Raw genomic sequence first — 10,285 nt, 5'->3', positions numbered from 1 at the left:
TCTCTCTCTCTCTCTCTCTCTCTCTGTGTGCCTCTGTGAGTGTGTGTTTGATGTGTGTGTTTGATGGAATGATTTAGAAGGCTACAGTCAGCTGTACATGATGCCACCAGTTGGTTCATTCTCAGGTTCAAAAGCTCATGCACCAGAAAATGACAATCATTTAACTGACGCTGAAGCGTTCTTCAACAGGAGAATTATCCAGTTCGTGAAGAAACGAGTCACACTTATGGAAAAAAGTACTCAACGCAGAATATCATCTGGTAAAAGAGTCTTGACCCCCCTATCGTCATCCCTGCGATTCTAACTTGAGATGTTCCAGGATGACCAAGATATTCCAGCCAATTGCAGCAACGGTGGCATCGACCCTGGCGAGGGACCAAAACCTCCTACCAAAAGCCGCAACCCACATTTGTTCCTTATCCAACACCTTTGAGTGAGTTCCTTAGATTTAGACACTAGAAAAAACTCTAATGCGTTCATTTTTGGACAGCTCCGGAAGAAGTCCTGGGAACAGCACTGGATAACGATCCTAAGCGGCTGAAAGCTCCAGCCTATTACAACGAGGTTGTGTTTGTTTCTCCATTTGCAAAGGTTTGAGAGGCTCACGGCTTTCTCTGTGTCGCCATAGTTGTGCTCGATGATCAGCGAGAACAGGCTCGACACCTTCCAGACTTATGCGGGGAACAAATCCACCAGCATCCACCTGCGCAGGTGCATTCAGCAGATCGACATGCTCTGCTCGGAAATGCGACGAGGATTGGGAGTGAAAGGTGAAGAGGCTATGGTGGATGGAGCTACAAGAGGGACGACGTCTCGGACAACGAGGGGATTCACGTTGTCATCGACGACTAGAATCAAGGTTCTTCACTCTCTTGCTTGTCGCTATTCTTCTTTCGGGTCTCTCAAGTCCCTGTTTGTTCCAGGTTCTCGAGGCTGGAACCACGACTAGAATCAAGGTTTTTCACTCTCTTGCTCTTCGCTATTCTCTTTCGAGGCTTAAAGTTCCTGTTTGTTCCAGGTGCTCAAGGCTGGAACCAAGAGAAAAAATAGAAAATTTCATCCACGGTTCGCTTCCTTGTTCTTCAGTTTTGCGTTTTTAAAGCATTGAGAGGGATTTCTATTTTGCAGCGCTATAAACCCTGTAGTCTCTACATGGATAGTCATACGCGACAGCCATACATGGTGCTCTTCAGTTTATGACAAGTTCTCTTGAGGAAGTGTTGGCAGTCAAGTGCAAAAAAACTGGCGAGGACATGATGGAATACTCTCTTAGCAGTGTTTACATTTATCCTTTCGTCTTGATTACAGAGTGGAACCTCTGATATCTATTCTTTTTGGAGAAAGTCAGTGAATATCTTGGGATACAGGTAAACATAGTGCTTTGTGAGTTTTGCTATTAAAGCTAGAGGAAGTTCTTCGGTTGGGGTATGGTTTTGTCACAGCTTTTTACGGCAGTATGGTGACAGAAAGGCTATCTAGAAGTCCCAATGGTAGAGTCGACTTAATGCTACAGGTAAGTCTTGCTCTTTGCTATCAGTGGCTGGAGAGAGAGAGGAGATTTGGAGTCGGAATGACAGCAGTAGCAGCAGCAGCATCACCAGTGAGAAGATCTCAAGGCCATGAGAATCTTCCACCAGTTTGGGATCAGTCACAAGTACCATCACCAGTGAGAAGATCTCAAGGCCATGAGAATCCTCCACCAGTTTGGGATCAGTCACATGTACGTAGCAGCCAGGTGAGAAGGGCAGTGCGAGGGACAGGGACGAAGATCTCACAAGGGACAGGGATGAAGATCTTACAGGGTCTGTCATCACCCACGAGCAGCAGAGATTGATGAGGTCCTGGTTTGCTCTATCACTTTGGAGCCATCTCTGAATGGCAAGGTGAGCTTCAACGTGGTGGCAGTGATCCAGAGCAGCAGCTCTAGAAGTGGTAATGATGACCATGCGTTTCTCTACAGGGACATGGTGCTGTCAAATCCAATTACTATTAGCATCACATGTCTGAGGACAAATTAAGTGAAGTGGTGCCAGATTCAATTGTATTTGTGTTGTAATACTACATTATATATAAGGTGTCTCCTACCCTTGACTGGCTACAAAAAATAGCAAATGTCTTTCCTTCTTTGCTCTAAGTGAGCACTCTGACCAACACACATAACAGTAACATATGTGTCGAGAAGGCCAAGTACAAGCCCATTGCTCAGTTCAAGCTCAAAGTCACCTTGCTTCTCTACATTTATATCAACAGCTCCTCTACATAATCAGGCTGTGTCCTCCACATGAACCACGGAGCCTATAGTTGGCCTGTCGCAAGATGTCTCTTCTCCTCTGGTATTCCTGTTGAAGCACTAAGCAACAAGTAAGCAATACAAAGCTTACACCATATCACTCACGGTCACTTTCGCAAAAGCTTACTTAAATTCCATGCTTGCGCAGACTCAGAATCATGTAAATATGAGCGCACACTCGCAGTTATGCTCGCTGTCCCAATACAGAATTTTCCTCCTCTTTAGTGCTACTGATATCAGCACATGGAACTGCACACTCACTAAAGAGAATCCATTCACTGCGAAGAGGAACCCACCAAAAAAAATCCCTCCCGTGCTGTTTAGAACTCTCATAGCAGGCCGGAAGATAGGCATTCTTCCAGGGCTTGAGCATGGAGTTGGGACGGTAGCATTCTCTGTGGTAGTGCCATTGCTAGGGATTTCAATATAACATGTTCTTGGGGCCTACATCGAGAAGCTTTATGGAACCACTCCACTGGAATCATCTCCACATGGTGGGGTAGCCTCGAGCAGTTTGTTATGATGATCCCTATTTGTCTCTGTCTTTCCTGCACATGATGTGGTGGAGAACACAAGGACAACAACAACATTGGCTTCGCATAATGAGCCTCTGGGAAAGTCCTGCAAACAGTTCCATACGGTTCTCAACTATTTGTGGCGTATGGATCACAGATGTGGTGACTCTTGTACTCAGTGTGCTGCCTAACTCTTCACTTATTTCCTCTGGGGATGATCAGAAAGTAATAACTTGAACAATGTTTTCTCTGCTTCTAAATATCCAGGCACTTCCACTCTTGTATGATCCTGATGATAATGAGAATGTGGATAATGTGGACTTATCACACGAGCACGTACTGTGGCAGACTTTCTCAAGAGAACTAAACTAATACAAGATGCAGATAGGTTCATCAAGAGAATGTCATTCACTTCTTAGTGACTGCTTAGTGCCTGTAAAGTTCACGAGGACTTGGAGAGATGATCAAAAGGTGGCGATGGATATGCTTAAGTGTGTGAAGCGTGAGCATATGAGTTCTGTGCTTTGTAGGAGCTTCATTATTGCCGAGACTTGAATTCAAACTATCTCTTTATTTTCTATCTAAGTCACGTGTATATGCACTGTTAGCACAACTATTATATAGAAACTGAATAAGAGTTTTGATGGATGGCTCAAAAGAAGTTAGGTTGATTCAAAAAATACCTCTCCAAATTTTTGAAGAGATGGAGAATGATAACTCCACAATGGTGAGATGTGATGGTAAGAATTAAGGACTAATGCTTAATATAAACATGAATTTTACCTATGTATGTATTCAGTTTCTAAGCATAAAAAGTGGCAAGAGGAAGATGGATAAAGACAATAAATTCTACACAACCAACCATGCAAACAAACCATCAAGTAGGCAACAATCAAAAGTAAAAGCAAAATAAGTGTTAGATAAAATGCAAAACATCATGGATGAGTTGACAAGAACTTGTCAAGTGAAATGCTGATGAAGCACAAGCAAATGTTCTCAAAAAATCACAAATCATATAACTGATTTTATTATTTCAATACTTATTTACCATACTTATTTCTGTTGCTTGAGCAGTATCTAAAATATATAACTGTGAATAAACCAATATTATGATAAACTTGTCCATGTATTTTAAAATAATAAGGGTCACCTACTGCAACCTCTTCAATGTTTGCACCTATTGATGCAAATGCTAATGCACTATTATAATTTCGTATTAATACACATATAACTTTTTTGACTGCAGGTATTATATTAGAAAATAAATTTAAGTACTTATAAAAATGTATAAATGCGAAGTATGGAAGTGTGGATGTACTCTAAACACTTCAACATCATAAATTATACAATCTGCTATTCTTTTTGTGAGTAACCTTTTTTACTTGAACTCTGAAACAAACAATGAATCTAACTGAAAGAAACACAAAGTTGTTTCTTGTATTTTTTCTCTCACCGCATTATCATGTTCTTCTCCCTCACATTTTTTTTCAATGGAAAGCAGACGTTGTGATGACAAATATCTTTGGAAAATTGTTTCCAATGCGGAAGCTCTACATGCAGGACTGGCCATTTGAACTCTACAGTGATATGTGGGCTAAGATATATCTTCTTTATCTACCCAGGCATTAGGGTAATTCAGGCCAGGGTAGTGAGCTGATTAGATTTTTTGAAGCTTGATAGTGATGAGGATCTGACAGACATTCAAGATGTAATGCTGCCACAATGTGCCAAATTGCCACGGAGAAAAAAAGTGATGTATGCTCATATCCAAGTTATTAGGGTGACACCATCCAGACAACACTATTGCAAGCTAGCATTAGACAATAAGAGTGAGTCACATCTATTTCTTGTTGATCATGTAGATGGAATAGGAAATCTATTTGTATTCCACACTTTATGACAATGCATGCATGGGCTTCTGGTTACACAAATTATACTATAAATTATAAGTTAAGATATTAATAACTTATTCTATAATATTTTAATATCATAAAAATCATGATACTAAAAAAACAAAAATTTATATATACATTATAATATAGCATGTTATAATATAACAATAATTTGTATATTAAGCATAAATATAATACAATTCAGTAGAATATTTTTTTCTTTTATAATTACAGAAGTTTGAAACTTTTACAGAGTAGTCTGGATGTAGCCTAAAGAAGAAAGATTGTATGAAGGAAAATTTGTATGAAATTGTAAATGTTTATCTTCACTTTCTCGAGCACATCAGGATTTTGCTTTAGGAAACCATCAGCCATCAATTTGTGACCAGGGTTTATGTACATGTTGAGCATGTCTATGATTTCAGCACTTCCAGAAACTCTCCTTTGTCATCCAGCTCATCCATGAGCAACAAAAGAATGCTTGTTTCCTGTGGCTTTCTAGAAGCTCTTCGCTGGTTGATCAGGTCCTGGATAAGCCTGATGACCTTTCACCTGGCCTGAGAATGGGAAAACATCACAAAACTATGTAAGACAATGCATATGGCTTTTACCTTCAAGGCTTTGTTGTAGGCAGTGTTGGGGAAGTTGATGGGGAAAGCCTGAATGCCTTGGTTGACAATGTAGTACAAGGAGAAAATCTCATCCACATCGAGACTGGAGTCTTTCCTATATAAAATGTAGAGGACAGTTAGATACGTGAACTGTCATATCAGAAAAAACCAGTATCAACGAGAAAATAAGACAGAGAGGAAGTAAACATCACTTACCCTTCTCATCTCGGTAAGAAGAACAATCTTATGCTCCATAGGCCACCTTGCAAGGCATGCTGTTGTAGGGGCACATACTGCTTAAGAGCTTTGGGATTGTTCACAGTGACTCAGTAAGCTTCTGGAGCTTCAAGTAGCTCTCTTCAGTTAATCTTGCAAACAGATTTTGTTCAATGAGCACAACAGATATTTATTACATTTATATTACATTTATCGGGATCATACAATGTAAAAGGGACTTTCAATATAAATATTATATTATGTTTAATTATGTATGCTATAATAATGATTATGTTAAAAATTACAATTACAATTACAACTCTTTGAAATTACTAAAACATCAGGAATAAACACGATGCTCCCAGCGTAGCTGGGACTTTTGCTAGTACTCATATATTTAAATGAAAGAGCCAGTATAATAATAGTATATACTGGCGACGCTTATTCTGGGCATATGCCAAAATCTAACGGCTGAGATTAAACAATGGGGAGTCGTGACTTTTGGGATCATAAAAAAATTCAATTGTCTTTTAGGGCGCGTGAGAAAGAGCATCAATCATTGCTAGCGGGAAGGTACTCTCTCTCTCTCTCTCTCTCTCTCTCTGTGTGTGTGCCTTTGTGTGTGTTTGATGAAGTCTTCATTGCAGAGCACCTCAGTAGTTGAAAATGACAATCATTTAACCGACGCTGAAGCGTTCTTCAACAGGAGAATTATGGAGTTCATGAAGAAACGAGTCGCACTTATGGAAAAAGTACTCAACGCAGAATATCACCTGGTAAAAGAGTCTCAATCCCCCTATCGTCGTCCCTGCGATTCTAACTTGAGATGTTTCAGGATGACCAAGATATTCCAGCCAATCGCAGCAATGGTGGCGTCCAGCTTGGTGAGGGACCAAAAACCTCCTACCAAAAGCCGCAACCTACATTTGTTCCTTATCCAACACCTTTGAGTGAGTTCCTTCGATTTAGACACTAGAAAAAACTCTAACACATTCGTTTTTGGACAGCTCCGGAAGAAGTCCTGGGAAGGGCACTGGATAACGATCCTAAGCGGCTGAAAGTCCCAGCCTATTACAACGAGGTTGTGTTTGTTTCTCCGTTTGCAAAGGTTTGAGAGGCTCATGGCTTTCTCTGTGTCGCCATAGTTGTGCTCGATGATCAGCGAGAACAGGCTCGATGCCTTCCAGACTTTCGCAGGGAACAAATCCACCGGCATCCGCCTGCGCAGGTGCATTCGGTAGATCGACGTGCTCTGCTCGGAAATGAGACGAGGATTGGGAGTGAAAGGCGAAGAGGCTATGGTAGGTGGCTGTGACTCTCCTCGGGACAGCCACAGCTCCACGGCCGTCGGGTCTAAGCTCTATGTGTTTGGTGGTACCGATGGAACCAGCCCACTAGACAATCTCTTTGTTTTGGATACTGGTAAGCTCTGAGTTCTATCGATTTTTTTTTCTTGTTCTTATCATCCGATGCAGCTACCAACACCTGGGGGAAACCCGACGTTTTTGGTGATGTTCCTGCTCCGAGAGAAGGACATAGCACGTCTCTCATCGGTGACAACCTGTTCGTGTTTGGGGGATGTGGGAAATCCAGTGATCCCTCACAGGAGGAGTACTACAACGACCTCCATGTTTTGAACACGAGTAATATCCTGTTATCTTTCCTGGTTTTCTTCTAAACTTTTTTTTGTTCCTGTAGATACTTTTGTCTGGACGAAGATTTCAACCACTGGAGTCTCGCCTATTCCTCGGGATATCCATACCTGCTCTTCCTAGAAGGACTGTTTCGTTGTCATGGGTGGCGAGGATGGTGGTAATGCCTATCTAAACGACGTTCATATTCTGGACACAGGTACATACATTGTGCTGGTTTTAAACTTGCAAATTCATTTGCGTTTCCAGAAACAATGGCATGGCAGAAGGTAAAGACGACTGGTGCCGAGCTAATGCCAAGAGCTGGTGAACGCAGAGCGAGGCATATTATTCGTCTATGAGGGATGTAACAAAGAGCTTGAAGATGTATTTCCTCGACACAGGTTGGCTTCTTCTTTTATTGACATTGCTGCCATTCTTGACAATATGGTTGCCGTTTTTCTGTGAAGAGATGCTGAGGGAGAAAGATCCATCAGAACCAAAGTTATCCATGTATAAGGAACTTAAGAGAAGGCGGCAAAGAGTATCATGCCATGCCATTCGTGCTAGACAAGCAACAGGGATGCAGACAAGAGCTTGGTTTCATCTCACGGAGGTATCTGCGGAAAACCTTCGACCTCTCCAATTTTTCCCTGTCAAACTCATGCTACAGAGTTTCAAGCTCACGTTCAGCCACTAGGCAAGAAGATGTTCGAGGCTAGAGAAAGCGACATATTCAACTACAGATACACGCTAGAAGCCTCCATCGATGGGAAGCTCTTCCGTGGGCTGCTCTTCTCGTACAAGCCTGGCTTTGCTCAGGCAGTGCAATCTTACATCCTCAGTTACTCTCTAACGCCAGGAAGGAAAACATCACAGGAGGAAACCACAGGACGTCCAAAAGGCCGTAGTAAAGGCCAAACTGAGCAAAGAGGAAGAAACCATGTATATCCATACCTGCTCTTCTTATAATTATTAAAGTTTCACAAAGTCTTTATTACACAGTCTCACCTTTTTTTGTTCTTCTGGACTATCAGTTGTTTCTTCTTTGTCTACACAATACAAAAGATTGTTTTTTAGTAATGTGTTTTTTTTTGGTTAGTTTACCTTCTTTATAATCTTCTGTAAACACGGACTTGAAAAGGTGATACACTGCTAGAATCCTTCCTAATCGATTCTCTTCTCCTTTCGGACAGGGCACGGGCATTTTTCCTCGAGTGGTTGCGTTCGTTGGTGGAAATTTTGCCTTCCTTTCTTAAGGCGTTATTCCATAATTATTTGGTCTTTTGAATATAGCATATTTGCGAGAAGATTGGTGAGGAGAAAGCAGCCAGAATCATCAAGCAGCTGGTAAAGACCTTCAAAGAGATTTATTTGAGGGGCGTGGTTCACCAGGATCTCAAGCTTGACAACATTCTTTCCAAGCTAAACATTCACGACAAAGTGGTGATCAGCACCTTTAGGACCAGCAAAGTACATGGCAGCTGAGGTGGTGGAGAACAAGGAGGAGCTCTACATGGCAGCCATCGACATGTGGGGGCTAGGAGCAATTTTATACAAGACGCTGGGAAAGGGAGGATACCAGCTGATGGAAGCATTTGATCTCGTGTGACAGGGGGCGACCTTTCGGATCCATGGCCAACATCTTAGAAAGGAGATCCTCCGCTGCAAACAAGCAAGGACCAATCAGTTTCAGGTTTGATCAGGTTCTGCAACACCCATGGATTTTTCAAATATTGCAGCATTAAGATCGACAAGCTGTGAAGAGTGGTGTGAAAAGGAGTGCTCCCAGCCTTGAGAACAACTTGGGCATGAAGAAAGTTCGAGCGGCTTAAAAGAAAATGCCAGCAGTAAGTTCCTATTTCCTTTTCACCATTACTAACTTCATTTGCTTGCGTTTTTCTTTTTTGTATTCTCCAGACATCAACATCTCTTATGTCTATGGCTGGAAAATATTTTTCGTGGCTGCCGAGAACAACTGCAGAATGAAAACAAGTTGGAACGAAAAGGAAAACGAGGGAGTTGAAATGTAAAGAAAGAATTGTAAAACGTTTATTGATATAGTTGAATTGAGATCTTTCACTAACCATCCGATATATTTAAACGAAAGAGCCTCATTGATCATTGCAGTAGGTGGCCCTAATTTTATATATATGTAGGAAGTTTGAAACCAAATAATGAAAAAAATGCAGCTTATTCACAATGAAATATTTTAGATACTGCTCAGCAACGGAGATAAAAATCAAAAAACAAACACAATTCTAAATGCAATGAGCAACTAATGGGTGGTCTTGATTAATTATTAAAAGAGATAAATCCCTATGCTAATGCATTCACAATATTGTAAGAAATAGAGAATGGTGTTAAATTCAACAAATATTCAAGGAGGCATAAGTGATATTGTAATACATATAAAAGGCAATTAGACAACTGATCCAAGATAATATAATGCACTAGGTTCAAATGATTTTAAACATTTAGTTGTACAAAGATGATTCATACCTGTATATAGTATATGATTTTTTACTATATGATATATAGTAAAAAATTCATACAAAAAATTCATGCCTGCATGATTCACAGGCATCCTTTGCTTAGCGGTGTACCCAAGCCAGTCTCCTTACTAAGAGTCCATGACCACCAAAAGATGAGTGTCCTCATATTCCAAACCATCACCATGCCTTAATAAGTTAGGACTCGAACCTAAGCATTAAAGGGTTGAGACTTGAACCCAACTTTCGTATATGCATCTACAGATGGCATCACCCAAGATGAATTGCCAAGTCCTCTCATTTGATAAGTCTATGATCATGCATAGACTCCTCCATGCTTAACCCCATTGGCCACCCCTTTTGAAGTCAACACCTTCAACTAGGGTCTTTGTTCCCCCTGACTTGCCAATCTCGTTTAGTAAATCACTCGACTAGCATAACATGGTTTCATGTGTAAACGTAAAAGTCTTTAACCATCGACTTTCATTTAAAGCCATCTCCTTGAACACTTAGAGACCATTTCCCCAACCTTGATAGTTTTGCCTCATGGCAAACTTCAAGACCATGCTTCTACTGTGCCACTCTAATTTCACACATTGTATGAACCATTTGCACTTGTCTTTCTAGGTACTAATCTA

This window comes from Selaginella moellendorffii, unplaced genomic scaffold, assembly GCF_000143415.4.
Source record: "Selaginella moellendorffii unplaced genomic scaffold, v1.0 SELMOscaffold_203, whole genome shotgun sequence".
NCBI classification, from domain to species: domain Eukaryota; kingdom Viridiplantae; phylum Streptophyta; class Lycopodiopsida; order Selaginellales; family Selaginellaceae; genus Selaginella; species Selaginella moellendorffii.
The sequence above is the reverse complement of the archived record's forward strand: the minus strand, read 5'-3'. Positions refer to the sequence as shown.